General features: G+C 45.9%; 1 protein-coding gene across 1 annotated transcript in view; it reads left to right on the top strand.

The window, feature by feature from the left end:
• Positions 1 to 15,178, top strand: part of IVD (isovaleryl-CoA dehydrogenase) — a 162,206-nt gene that overhangs the window by 27,419 nt on the left and 119,609 nt on the right. The window lies entirely within an intron of this gene.

The following is a 15,178-nucleotide window of genomic DNA, read 5'->3' as shown; positions in this document are numbered from 1 at the left end:
AAGCCGCATTGATCTGGGTTTATAAGTAGAGGAAGGATCTTTTTAAGACGGGTGGCAAGGATGGTTGCAAAAATCTTTATCTCTGTATTGATTAGTGAAATTGGCCTGTAATCGGCACAGAGTAGGGAGGGGGGGTTGAGTCTTAGGTAGCACCACAATGGTAGCTGTATCTAGTTCTCTGGGGAAGACACCACTGCTATCTACCTCCGTGAAGAGGTTCAACAGGTGTGGGATTAATTCCTCTCTAAAGACCTTGTAGTATTCTGCAGGGAGTCCGTCGGGTCCCGGTGTTTTCCCCGCGCCCAGGGCCGAAATGGCCATTTGGATTTCTTCTGTGTCGACAGGTTCATCTAAGGCCTTTGCTTCTATCGCTGACAACCGCGGGAGGGGGAGTTCGTCTAGTAACTGTCTGGCTACATTCATATTGACCCATCCCGACGCTTGATAAAGAGTTTGGTTGTATGTGGCAAAGGCATTTGCGATTACTGCATGTTGAACGACCGTGTTTCCCTCGCCATCCCGAATTTCGGGGACTATCCTGGAGGCCTGGTGGTGAGATACCAGCCAATGTAGCATTTTACCGGTCTTGTCTCCCTAGCCGTAGATTTTTGCAGTACTAGCTCTCCATATGTATTTAGCCGATTCTAGGGATTGGTCTCTTATTTCCTCTCGGAGTAAGCTTATTTGTCTTGTCATTTTATCTGTCGGGCTTACATCATTCTCCCTTTCCAGGGTCAAGACTCTTAGCTCCAACTTTTTAATGTGTTGGGTTCGAGTATGTTCTTGGATCCGTATCAGGTGTTTGGCCCTTCCTCTTAGCACCACCTTACCCGCCGCCCACAAAGTACCTGTGGATGACACCGACCCTTCGTTCAGCTCAAAATATTCTTTTATCTCCTCATGCAACTGTTCCACATGTCTTGGAGGTACCATGCATTTAGTCGCCACATTGGACGAATCTGGGATTGGGTGTGACCTATACTGAATCGGAGTGGAGCGTGGTCAGAGATTCCCCTCTGCAATAGTTCAATGTGGGAGAGAGCTGCGCAGTCAGTGCCCGGAAGAAGGACCAGGTCTATCCTGGATTGTGAACTATGAGCGGCTGACGTGTGGGTAAATTGACGCCGTCTTGGGTGCCATACTCGCCAGGAATCACAGAGCCCCGTCGCAGAGAGCCACCCCCTGAGCCCCGTTGCCATTGTGTGTCTATGCGCGGAGATTGGGCCTGTCACGTCCATTGTTGGGTCTGGGGTGGAGTTAAAGTCCCCTCCTATCATTGTGAGCCCTGGTGGTAGATTTAAAAGCAACTGGGAGACATCATCTAAAGTTTTCCGAACCAAAGTGGGGGGGACATAGGTGCTGACCATATTGATCGTATTCCCTTCAATTTTCCCTGTAATAGCTATGAATCGCCCATGTTGATCTCTTCGTGTTTGAATATTTGTCATGGGGAAGGATCTATGAAGAAGTATAGCCACTCCCCTAGAGCCACGGGTGAACCCGGCGTGATAAATTCTGTCAAAGCCCCTACGAGTCAGGAAGGGACATTTGTCTCCCTGAAGATGAGTTTCTTGTAACAGAAGCACGTCTGGCCTGTGTCTGTGTACGTACGTGAGTACGGCAGTGCGTTTTATTTTATCTAGGAGCCCGTTGACGTTCCATGAGATAACCTGTGTTTGGCTCATGGGGGGTGAGTGTTTAAAAGGTGTTCATCATATTCGCTTGGGCTTATCTCCAGTGGACCCCGAAATATTGGAAAGCCCTCGTCTAGTCCCTGGCTTTGTGGAGTGTGTGTTTTCCCATGGTCAGTTGAGTCCTTATAGTTTTTGCTCTGTCTGCTAGACCTAAAAATTAAACGTGTTGGTGACCTAAACGCGGCACCGGTGGCCTGTACAACTCGGCCTGAACTCCCTTGCCCCCCAACTCCCTTCCCACCCCATGCTCCCCCCAGAAGCATCTGTCGCCTATATAACCACCTCCCGCCTGGAACTGGTGAGGTGTACTCTAAACTGATGAGGTAGCGGTAACTGTAGTGATGGTGGACCCCTCCATTTTCGGATTGATTCTAAAATTGTGATACTTAATAATAAGATTGTCTTGACTTCTGTGCCCCGTTAGTCCGTTAGGGACTCCCCTCCAAGTGTCTCTCGGCACTAGCGGCTTCACAGCACCGGGCTGTGCGACAAGTCTGAGTCCTCCAGGGGCCCAGGCCGGGCCTATCTCTCGCCTGCAGAAACGGGGCTGTTTCCGGAGCCCACAGGGCTGTGGTCAGTACGTAGATCTCTCTGTTCTGCCCGGTGGAATCCTGGTGGTGATTTTGCAGGGGACCCCGTTGGTGCCCCACGTTGCCGAGATCTTGTGCGGCGGCGTCGGTCCTGCCGCCGCCCCCCGGGCCGGTCCGACCCCGGATCCCGGGAGGGACGCGCGCCTCCCCCAGAGAGGCCCAGGGGGATCTCCTCTGTCAGCCAAGTCCAGGCAGCAGTCGGGCGGTCAAAGAACTGGGTTTGGTTGTGATAGACCACACGGAGTCGCGCTGGGAACAGGAGTCGATATTGGATATCCATGGCTTTCAATTTTTGTTTCACCTCCGCGAATGAGCGGCGTTGTTGTTGAACTTCTTGCATGTAGTCCGGGAACAGAAGGACCTTAGCACCGTTGCAGGTGAGGTCTCCTTTTGTACGTGCCTCTTGTAGAATCACATCCCTGTCTTTGAAGTTAAAGAGGCGTAGTATCACTGACCTGGGTGAGGCACCTGGCGGGGTTTAACCTGTAGGGCCCTGTGGGCTCGTTCAACAGCGAACCTTTGTGTGAGACGGTCGGTGGGGATCCAGGAGCGGAGCCAGTCCTCCAGGTATTGGACAAGAGATGTTTCTGCTGTGTTTTCAGGAAGGCCCACCAGGCGAAGGTTGTTTCATCTTGACCTATTCTCAGCGTCTTCGGCTCTCCTATGCAACTCTGAGGTACGAGCTGTCAGCGCGGAAACCTGGGCCTTGAGGGCGGCTACATCGTCCTCTACCGTGGAGATCCGAGATTCGGCCTCTGTGATACGAGCTGTGGCATTGCGGAGGTCTTGTCTGACCAGGGCTACGTCCACTCTAACTTCCCCGATTTTAGATTCGACGGCTGCTTGGGAAGCCTGGATTGCCTGGAGTATTGTTGCCAAGTCCCCGGATGCCACCTGATGTTCGTTGCCCCCGCCCGGGGTCCGGTCCTCCAACCGAGGCCCGGCGGCACCCGTGGTGAACTGGTCCATGCGGGTCTGGGCGTCATTTGTTGCGCTGGTCTGTCTTTGCCCATGATGAGTCCGGCGTGGCCTCGGTTTGAGTTTTCAATATCTGGATGCGCGGCGTGATTTTGTGGGGCTCCTCCGTGAAGTTTAGCAGGCTCTAAGGCTGTCCCTCTAAGGAGACTCCGACTTTTGCCCACCCGTCGTCTCTGGTCCCGGCCCTGGCTCCAAGCGTTCCGGGGATGTCGGACCCAGGTTCTAGCGGCGTGTTGAAAAGAAGGTGGAGGAGGCGGTCTCAGCTGTCCCCTTTCAGCAGCTACCAGGCCCAAAGCAATTCCAGGCAGTGGATCTTCCTCTCTGGGCCCAGTTTCTGTGTCACTGCCTCCTGTTGTTCCGGCCTCGTGTACCGCCGGTCGGGCCAGCAGGGGAACCTCTGTCCGCCCCCCAACGGGCCTTTCCCACTGATGTTATTTCTCAAAAGCGGGAAGGGGGAGAGAAGAAGGATTCTGGTTCAGTGGTCCCTGGATGACAGTCTCTGGCCTCAGATCCGGGTGGCAGGCAGGGGCCAGCGTGAGCAGCGTCCTCAGTGACCCTGGCCTTGATTTATTGCTGGCTGGGCCGGTCCGAGACTCACCGTTTGTCCCTCGACGGGTCTCCCCCTCGGTGCCACGTCCCACAGGAGGGGGGGAGGGGAGGAGGGCTCCGGTCCCCACGATGTTCCTCCAGGCTGCGAGGGCTACCCCGGGGAGACACCCGGAGGGGCTGCGCGCCCGACCGGGTCCCAGGGTGCATCGGGTGGCACGTCCACAGCACCCATCCAGACGGGGGAGAAGGCCCCCGAGGAGCACCGGCTCAACTCCGGTCCGGCTGCCCGAATACTCGGGCGGGATGTAGGGGGGGGGTGGAAGTCTAACGCCCCCAAGCCACGGGGGCCACCCCAGATGATGCGGGCCCCCAGCCCCAACTCCAGGCCTCGCCGCCAATCCGCGGCGAGCAGTCACCGCCGTTCGTCTCTCCCCGAGGGCCCAGGAACGCAGCCTCAGCAGTCTTCCGCCATTTTGGGTCCCTCCGGCCCGGGTCCCGCGGCCTGCAAAAATCTGCCCAAAAAACCCCTCGACCCCACAGGGGGAGCGGCGACAGTGTTTCAGAGAGGCCACAGGGCCAAGAGGGTCATCCGATGGGGCAGGATGGTGTGTCAGAGGCGGATGATGGAGCGGTCCGGAGCACTACAGAAGTGCGTCCACCATCTTGACGCCTCGGCCACGCCCCCCTATTTTTAACAAATTTAAGGGTAATGGGTTCCCCTCTAGCCCGTAGTTGTCGGGTGCAACTCCAATTTGGAGTGCCCCATGAAAATCCGTGAGCCCGGGTTTTTGTTTCTAGGGCTCCCAGTGTATAGATCGCATTGTGGTGTGTCTTTGGTCATGTGCGATCACTTGGCAATCCCTGTGTGAGTCATGGGACGTCGATATTACTGCGGAGAGCCATTCCTTTGGCGGAGTATTTGTTTACTGGGTTGAGGCGGCCATAGCGTTCTACGTGTATGTATCGTAAGAACGACATAAAGAAACCGCTTTTGTTATTGATACGGATTGAGCACGCTAACACACCCCCGCGGACCAGAAAGGGAACAGATTGTTGTTCAAAAGCGCTCTCTTTGATACCATGACGTTTGCCTTTTCCGCCCACAGGTGGACCAGAAAGGAAACATCCTATCTGATTAGGCACACATGTGCCGATACTATTTAAATGCTCCCGATAACCGCAGACGGGAGGTTGTAATACGACTACTTCCGCTGCGCGGGATGATATGCTGAAAGTAAGTTGTTGATAAGACCAATATGAAGGATTGATGTTTGAGTATTGATATTTTTGGCATTCTAAATTTAATATTTTCAATATATTTTTTTAGAAGCTATGAATGAGTAATCAGCTGCCATCATTGCCAGTACACCAGTAAGGATTTAAGGGAGAGATTATAATCCAGGTGAAGACGCCCACTAAGAGGCAGTGTTAAAAACAACTATTGTGCAGAATCGTTAACATTGTAAGTAATTCTACAGAGTGAATAACTCTTTGTAATACAATATTAAGGGACAATGATTTCTTATAGAATTTGTGTTCATATTAGGAAGACGACTTTATCAAGGTATGATAACACTAAATTTGAACTAATAGGTGAGTAATAACCCCTATTTAATTAATTGATGTATATGCTTTTGAATAGAGTCCCTTTATTAAAATAGATAATTATTTATTTCTAGGTGCTACCATATAGAATGATCTCCAGTCCTGATGATGACCCTTTGTTGATTTATATCTGTATACAGGGTTGAAACGTCGACCTAAATTGAGTGTGGATTGATATTACATGTCTCTGAGTGACTTCAGGACTCCTGGATTGACGGAGCCTCTGGAAGTTCACGTTTCGTTGATTTTAACCACATATTTTGTATATATTGTACATAACACTGTCACTTTTGTTCACAATATTCACTTTCACTGTGTTTGTAAATATAGGAACACCTAGAATTATATATAGCTTTTCTTGCTAATAATAAGTTCATGATGAGAATAATTGAGTTGATAAAAGAAATAAAAATGTAAAATTAACCCAAGGAAATTGGATGAACTGAATTTAATTTAAAAAAAAATTGCAGTGGAAGTCTAGGTTTACTTCCCCCTTGTATCAACCATGTATTATTATTACAGTTTATACATCCAGGTCAAAGGGGTAGTGGGTTTTGCCTCAGTTTTTGAAACTGAACAGGTAGTCAGCTGGCTTAGCTATCCCTGGATGGCACGCTACTTGGCAGTTGTAGTCTTGAAGCTGTAGCATCCATTTCTTCATTCATCAGATGGCTATCTTTAAGGAAAGACTTCTGGCTCAGGGAAAACACATTATTGTTGTAACTCTCTTTCCAGCTTTGGAGGCCGTCACAAAGGCTAGGGTCCCAAATGTAAAAGCCTTACATTCTAGATGAATGCAATGGTTCACGTCCTTGACTGCTACTGATGTAGATTAAGTTGACCCTGAGTTACAAACTTAAAAATGTATCCAGTATGAGCTGGAATACCCCATTCCCATCAACATTTTGCCTCTTGAACTTTATGAATACATCATATATACTGACAGTTCAGCTCAGCCTACCATAGGCACCACACATCAATAGTCTGTGGCTTGCGCAGCTGTTTATGGAGTAATGAGGGATAGGAAGTTCCACCCTCAGCAATCTTCCATGCAGTCCCTTGGGGATTGCACAACATAACTAGCTGAACTAAAAGCTTTTATTCTGTCTTTGGAGAATACAGATCCTGAATTCCACACTTAAGTTGTGATTTGTATTACTGTGTCCAGTCTTTTAATGAAAACGGGCATTACTGGCACCTAAATGGATTCAGAGATTCTAATGGAAATACTATCAAATATAAAATGATTTGGGGAAAGGTGGCAGAACTTAAAGATAGTTTGCCACGGGCTCATATAATACATACATTGAGTCACCAGTGTGTTGGATTACATGTTGTAGGGAATGCACTGGCCGGTGAAGCAGACACATCTGCAGTCATTACTCCTACTCTTGCTATAGTTACTCGTTCCCATACAAGAGTAGATGAAGAAATACTGGTACCATGAACGCTTCAGCTGACGGCACCCCTTTACCAAAAGCATAGCCAGCAAAATATTCCTACCACTTAAGTGCTCAAAACAATACTTATACAACCATTCTAGGGGTGGGTGTTCGCCAACCAAGAGCACAGGCTAGAATTGATTAAAGCAGCACATAAGGGGGTAGCATCTGCCCATACTAGTGTGGCAGCTACAATTTCTTTGCTACAAAAACGCTATTGGTAGCATGGTCTGTATAAATAGATGAAACAGTATGTCATTAGCTGTAACATTTGCCAACAACTTAAAGGCTCCATCATCAAACGCCCACCACAGACACCCCTTCTAGTTTCACACAGACCTCTGCAGTGTGTATATCTAAACCACTGAGGCCCCCTGAATCCCAGTGGTGCATTCAAATACATCCTGCTTGATGTAGATTCTTGCTCTAGATTTCTCTGGGTGCGGCCACAGTGATTGGGTGAAACTTGCACTGTTATTAAAGATGTGTAAGTCTTCATCAGGACATATGCATTAGCTGCATTCCACTCTGACCAGGGCCCTTCCTTTGCCTCTAAAGCATACAGGAATACCATGGGAACCCTGGGAGTGGTTGGGCATTGTTTTCCTCCTTATCATCCAGAGGGAAATTCCATAGTGTAGAGAAAGAACATCAACTGGAAGCAATCTTTAACAGCTAGAGTATTGGGCTCAGGTCAGAGTTGTTTCCACCACATCTATGAAGTCCAGAGAGCATTAAATAATCTGCCTAGAAGATCTTTGGGTGGCTGTACCAAGTCCTGTTTGACATCCAGATGTATGTCCCAGATCTTGATGGTCCTGGCCAGTGGTGGCAGACACACCTTTTGACGTAAATGAATGTCAAACTGTCTTATGGAAACTCTGAGAATTCCAAGATGAGCGTTTCACTTTTTATACTGCCACTGTAGGAGAGGGGGACCAACCAGCACTTATAGGCTAGATCCCAAAATTTGCTGATCTAGTTCGAGAGAAGATTGCAGTAAAGAAAGAATTTGGCTCATCATATTGTACACCCGTGCCAGTCTTTGGAACTCAGGATGCCAAAACTGTGATCTTGTCACAGCTTGCTGGTTGTAAAGTCAAATGCTTTGCCTCCATTGATCAAGTCAAACTGCATCATGTGACCAATCCTACACAGTAGTCCTCAAGGACTCCTAGGTAGTTCCCTATCCCCACCATACAGGAAATACGTCTTCAAGCATCGAACAACACCAATATTGTTTCCCCTTGGGTGGGGAGAGCAGGAATGAACTTCAGTTGATTCCTGTTACCGCTACAAACACAAGAAAGGCACCTGATGTAAGTCTACAGTTCTATACTGCTTCACAAAGCAACTGAGTTGAACTGGTAGATTAGGTATTGGAGCCTCAGTTGTCTTCCCTCAGTGTGCAAAGAGACTTGTCCCTGGTGAACATTTCAGCTGTTCCAGTCCATGATCGGATTGTTTGGGATAAGGTTCCATATGATATTTTTGGCCCTATAGAGACTATTCAAATTCCATATGTTTTTAAGGTTGTGATGGACGATGTGATCACACCAGGTGTTGTATCCGATGATTGGGATGTTAAAATAGTGTTGTTCAATGCTTTCTGAGCTTGAATATTATACTGTATGTGGAAGTGAAGATGTGTACATGAACTCAGCAAATTATGGTGAAATGTTTTGTTATTATCATTAGGCACACCATTACCTACTAGAGCTAGTACTCTACATACATGTTTCTACTACACACAATGAGAACATTGCCTAACTCTACGAGTAGGGAGTTCTATAACATACCAAGGCAATTTGACATATTTTCCTGGGCATGATACTTCAGGTCTGGTATCCTACTATTTTAAATTACTGTTTTTATTTTTTATTTTTTTAAAAAGGGAAAATATACTCACCACTACAAAATTAGTTTATTCAAATTCCTTTGTTTCCCAACTAGCTTTTAAAGGCTATGAATATTGGAATGAAACAAAGGATTTAAAATCACTTTGGCAAACAAAAGGTTGGCAACTGCAGGGCACAGATGCCTTATTTAAACTATCTGATTCCGTTAGAGATGATTTTTCCGAATTACTTCATCCAGCAGACAACTTGACTAGTTCTAGCAAAAATTAAAGAAATTAATTTGCCCAGTATTCCTCCAGTTGCACATTTTGATAGTTGGCAAAGCCAGATAAAGTACACAGAAGATCTGCTCAATGTTATGGTTCAGAATGGTACATTTAATTCAACACTTTTGGGTGATTATTGTGGCCAGTTGGCACAAATGGTTGTCGTACATGTTTTATAAACTCCTCACAGGGTTTTAAAGCAAGCAGATCAGCCTCTTATGTCGAGACACAACACACAGGTTGTCATTACTTACTTACAGCGTAGGAAAGTCATGTCAGCAATGGTTACAACATTCCACTTTCTTGGCTATAATGGTGCACCCTCTCTCTTCTCTGACATGAATTTACAAGACTTCTTGTTAGGTCCTCAACCACTATGCTCCAGAAGATTCTTGTATGCCATTTACAATGAAATTTGGAAGCTTTCTCAAATGGAAGCTGCTGCTTGTTTAAGGTAAATAGATCAGGCTAATTTGAAAAAGCATTAACTGTTGTTAACGGAATGAATACATTGTCCACTCGCATTTACATGCTAACATTGTATCTTCTGCAATTGACATCATACATGATAATGTGTCTTACAGCATAGACTGAGTCAGCTTAGATCTATATCACAGTTGAGTTGAATATTGAAAGTTCTTAAATCGAACCACGTGAACTCAAGAGTGTGTCTTGCCTTTTAATCTAACATGCAAAAAGATAATGGCAAAGAAGGATGCAACATGCACAATAATTAACATAGAAAAGTTACAAAAACTGCCTGTCACAGTGGCCGAAACACTGTCAGCAGTATGGCTTATATAGAGTTATCGCTTCACCAATTTCCACTTTTCAGTTCACATGTATGAAACCTATTCCAGTTGGCAGATATGAGGCTTTGGGGAGAGTTGAATACATGAGGTATGGTAATTACCTTTTTTGTTACAAATGTATGAGCAGTAAAAAGGAAGTCTTTCTTTGTGGAAGTGATTGTGAAACTTCTGTAAGCCACTCAATGATGTGTAAACAGGTGACTTTGCACGGAGTATTAACATGTCTGTGGCTAATCTGACATGTTACTTGAAGGGAGTACCTGTCTCCTTGATTCACCCAGTGTTTCAGTTACTTTAGAAAAGAAGTTACTTGATGCTGAATAAACAAGGTGGCTGTAGGATGAGAGCAGGTATCCCTTAAGTGGTTTCTGTTTCTCAAAAAAGTCCCTGCCTCGCTTCCTATATGTGCTGCAAAATACCCCTTTTGAAGTATCTAAGAGATACTTGAGGAAGATAGAGGTGGAAATTTTGTCATTGCTATGGGATAGCAGCCCAGCAAGGATGGCCATGACGGAGCTGGTAGGATGGAGGAATAGCCCTTCCAGACATTCAGTGATACTGCTGTGCGGCCTGGCTGGTGATGGTAAGTGACTGAGCCTTAATGGCTCACACCGAGCAGGCATTACGAATTAACAGGCATGTGATGGCCGACATTAGATATCGGGCAGTGTCATATGAGAGAAAGTCCCTGATTGAGATGCCCTGACCCCACACACACCAGTAAAGAGATTATATTCTGGCAAGAGGTGACAAACTATCTAGGAAGGGGAGAAAACTTACACCGGGTACCCCGCAGTGGAATGCCGTGACATTGGCTACTCTGGAAAGGCAGCTGGTGTTTACACACTGGGAAGTAATGGGTATCTCCACAGTCTGGGTTCTGTGGGAGGGAGAGAGATAGTTCCTCTACCACAACTGGTAAAAGAATATAAATTGGCAGCCACAGAGACCTGCCAAGTCAGACATGTCCTACGAGCAAAAATACCAAAAGGTTTGGAACTGGAGAAGCCCCCCCCTGTTAGAGGACAGACTGCAGAGAAATCTGTGTCTAAAAAAACTATGTCCTGACATATATAGAAAGATCCAAAATTCCTCACCTGACATCCTAGAACAAAAGCTTAGGGCATGCTAGGAAGATGAAATGGGGGAACTTAACCAGAGAGAATGGGAGGAAGGCGTTAGGGCCCTGAAAGAGGTCCCAATAAATTGGGATTCTGACTGGTTCAAGTCTGGAAGGAACTTTTTTTTTTCATATCCAGTGGGTCTGCCGTGCAGTGCAGACATTCTGGGAAATACTCATGGAGTGCTTGGGTCATGCGTTGGGAGGTTGAGACTTGAATAGAGCAGCAAAACAATGTTTTAAATGTGTAGAGAGACACAGAGGATCCATAACACCAGAAAATATGGACCATATTAGACTTGAGTGTGGCAAAGAGAAATATCACCAGATTGTGTGAGGCCGGGGCTCTACCCAAATTTGAATCCTGGAAAAGATAAATTGATTGGTGTATTCTCACTGAAAAGTTAATAAATGAAAGCAGGATTGGCCCCAAAAATGGTAGAAAATCTGGCATGGATGGGCCCATTCCGTGATATAGTTATGGAGGGCACTGGACCAGTACACTGTATCCATGTCATCATGCCTCCTCCACCCCTCTTGGAAGCGGGAAGCTAATGCTGGAGAAGGGAAGAAATGGGAAGGAGAGGGCCAGTGGGATGGGCAAGTCCGTTCACTGATGCTTCACTTGATGCACGAGACAGTGAAAATGTGTATTCATTGCTGCATTGTATGTAGTAAAAATGTAGTATAAACTAACCTTTGGCATAATATTAAACAGAAAGATTATGCATATTAAAGATGTAATTTCTTGGTTTGATAGGCAGGCTGTAATTCAATATTATGAGCTGTAACAAACTACGATGCACGCTCGTTCTCATTGTTATAAGAAACAGCAACAACAGTATCTGTTTCCAAGTTCGGTGGGCACTTTACACGAGTGTCGACAAACTTGAGTGTGTTGCTCCTGAATGCCTTTCCAATCGGAGGTCACAGCTAGAGCAGAGGAAAGAGGCCCAACAGATAGGAATCAGAGCGCTGTGCTTGAAACCAATAGAATGGAGCGCAGAGGTCCTCGACGGCTCACACCGGAAGCGGTGACCGCGTTCCTTGAAGCATCACTATCAAGGAAAAGACATCTGAGAAGAAATCCGCCAAGAGCCGCTGGAGGGCAGACTCACACACATTCCTGATCATAACAGCAGCCACAGATAGCAGCCAACCACACAATGTTTTGCTAAAAAAAATCCCAATGCGAAACAGGTACATGGGCAGTGTTTACACACCACTACCAGGCAAAGTCACAGAAAATTGCTGAAATAGTGCAGACGGCTCTACAGCAGGATCGAGCACGTCTGTGCTAAATATTTAAAGATCCCGTCTGACAAGTTAAGTAACTTAGGGCCAGATGTAGCACGCCGTTTGCATGGCGCAAACTGCAAAAAACGCAGTTTGCGCCATGCAAACGGCCTCACGTGATGCACATTCCCAAATTGTGAGTCGGTACCGACTCGCAATTTGGGAATGCGACTCGCAAATAGGAAGGGGTGTTCCCTTCCTATTTGCTACTCGCATCGCAATTCAGAGTTGCTTTGTGACCGCGAATGCGGTCGCAAACCAACTCGCAGTTACCACCAGTGTCACACTGGTGGTTACACATTCGCAAAAGGGGACCCCTTCCCCTTTGTGAATGTCGATAAAAATATTTTTTCAGAGCACTGCCTACTCTGAAAAAAACGAAACCAAATGGTTTCGGTTTAGTTATCATTTTGCAACTCGTTTTCCTTTAAAAAAAACGGGCTGCAAAATGATTTATAAAGCAGTCACAGACATGGAGGTCTGCTGTCTCCAGCAGGCCACCATCCCTGTGAGTGCAGGGACTCGCTATGGGGTCGCAAAATGCAACCCACCTCATGAATATTGATGAGGTGGGTCCTTGCGAACCCATAGCGAGTCGCAGAAGGTGTCTGAGACACCATTCTGCATACGTTTTTGCGACTTGCAGATTGCGAGTCGCTCAGATTCGCAATTTGCAAGTCGCAAAAACAGATTTTTCTACATCTGGCCCTTAATCCTTACAGAAAACCTCCTGAACCCATCATGGCAAGTCGGAACTTCATACACGTCCGTCTTCATTAACAAATATTTAAAACTACAGACTATGGTTCTAAAATGAACTTGACTGGAGGGAAGGGCAGTTAAGATATCACGCCAGGCAAAACACCAGGACACAAGATGATGCTTAAAAAGAAACCACTGCAGGGGGATTGACAGTGAGCAATACAGTTAGTAATAAGAAGGCGATGAACTGCAACAGTGCCCCACATGCGTTTTGGCATTTGGATGTACACTGCATTGCCACCCCATAACTCTGAATGATGGCTGGACGATTGAGAGCTCAGAAAAACACCATGCACGTGACACAAACTGCACCGTCCACTCATTTGTGGCTAAAAAAAAAAATGTTGCATGTTTATTACACAGGTTGGGTTAACGTGCAGCTAATCCTGGTGTCATTGGTGAGGAGAGTTCGCTGAACAGTTGACACCATCTTGAGAAAGCTTGAGCTGTCCTGTTGGTGGTATCCACGCCATTGTGCTTAAATCCTTTACTGCTCGTTCACTTAAAGTTGGTTGTCGCTCTACTCTTTACTTTCGCGTCATGCTCCTGACCAGTCTGAGCGAGACCCCGGTCACTCTCCACAGTTGCCTAGGATTTCAACTGTCCATTGAAGGATTAAGGAGCAGTTACCTCATCCCAAGCCCCGCTGTAGGGACCTGAGTAATTTCCCTTTTCAACAGAAGTCTGGGAAGTATGATTAACTTTATCTATACAGAAGAGCACCTGCACACAGTTTGGCAGTCTGAGCTCCAAAGACAATTTTCTTTCATTAACAAACATTACAAACATGTGCTTGATAGTTCTAAAATAAACATGAGACGAGGGAACAGCAGGCAAGGCCTCACACCAGGCAAAGCACCAGGATACAAGATAATGCAGAAAAGGCAGCAGGTGCCATGGGGAAAGCCAGCAGCTAATACATTTGGTAAAATAAAGTGGCAAACTACAATGGCTTCTACCATGTTGGCGTTTTGGATGTGCATTTTCATAGTTGTGTGTGGATAGGATTATTTTGTTTTTCAAATGACACGAAAGAAAAGGTCAAACTCTATGCACATTTTTTGTGCAATTTGTGAAACGAACAGCTGAGCATTTGATGCAAATTAAATGTGAAATTAACAGGTATAAATAATACAGTATAAACTTCCCAGTCATATTTAGAAACAGCAATAAAACTCCATACATACAGTCATTTGCAACACAGACATGAAAATGAAGATATACGCACGTGAGCATTGCAATTTATTTTCTTTTTTTTTTAAAAACATCCCACTTTTCCTAGATAGGACAATAATGTAAGTCTGATTTACAAAGTCTGTATTTATGGCTACGTTTACAGCACAGCACAGCAGTAAAACAGACAATTTTGCTTACTATATACTTAGAATAGGCTCATGGGCCACCCGTTCGACCAATGACTTTATTTAGCAAGCCTCTTTCAACTTTTGAATTGCAACTTTGTCATTGTCAGTGAAACCTTGGCTCAGCCCAAAGGAGTGTTTTTCTCTCACCTGATCCTATTAGCGGTTGAGGTGAATCTTTCCGCCTTCAGTGCACCATATTTCACTGAATACCTTACTTTGCCATTGAGTCTGCAGTTGGAATTCAGACCTTGATGATCTTCCCTAAGCACCTTAGCCATGTGTCTAACCCCATCCCTGTGCCAGTACCTTATATACTTTTATGGCCAATGGTGCAGTTTGGAGAGCAAAGAGGGTCGTTTGTGCTCAGCGCGTGATTTTTTTTCTACAAAAATGTGCAAAAAAAGTCCCTTTGCAGAGTCCTGCAGAAGCTAATACTTGTTTCCTGTCTTCCTTCCAATACTGGTCTCTACGAGGTCAACTTTCCTTGCAGCTGTGGTTACAACATACGCACCAGAGAACTGTAAAGTTTTCCTTCTGTCTTGTTAGTTTCCAAAATATGGAATACCTGAAACATAATGGTTAAGTACACGGTTGCTAACATTGCCATTCCATCAGTTAGTCTGTTTTTAATAGGCCTACATAAACCACCTCTGAGTCATGTTTACAAGCAATCAAACCTGCATTATGTTACAGAAGCCCTGCAACACAACACAAGACAATACATTCCTAGTTTTGCTTCTATGTCAAACTAAGTTTAGGTGTCAAGAGAGCCTTCATTATAGTCCTTACTTCCTTCTAGGTCACAGGAACTGATGCTACATTGCCATCCACCCTTTATTTG

The sequence above is a fragment of the Pleurodeles waltl genome, chromosome 9, assembly GCF_031143425.1.
Source record: "Pleurodeles waltl isolate 20211129_DDA chromosome 9, aPleWal1.hap1.20221129, whole genome shotgun sequence".
NCBI lineage: Eukaryota > Metazoa > Chordata > Amphibia > Caudata > Salamandridae > Pleurodeles > Pleurodeles waltl.
This window is presented reverse-complemented; position numbering and strand designations above follow the sequence as displayed.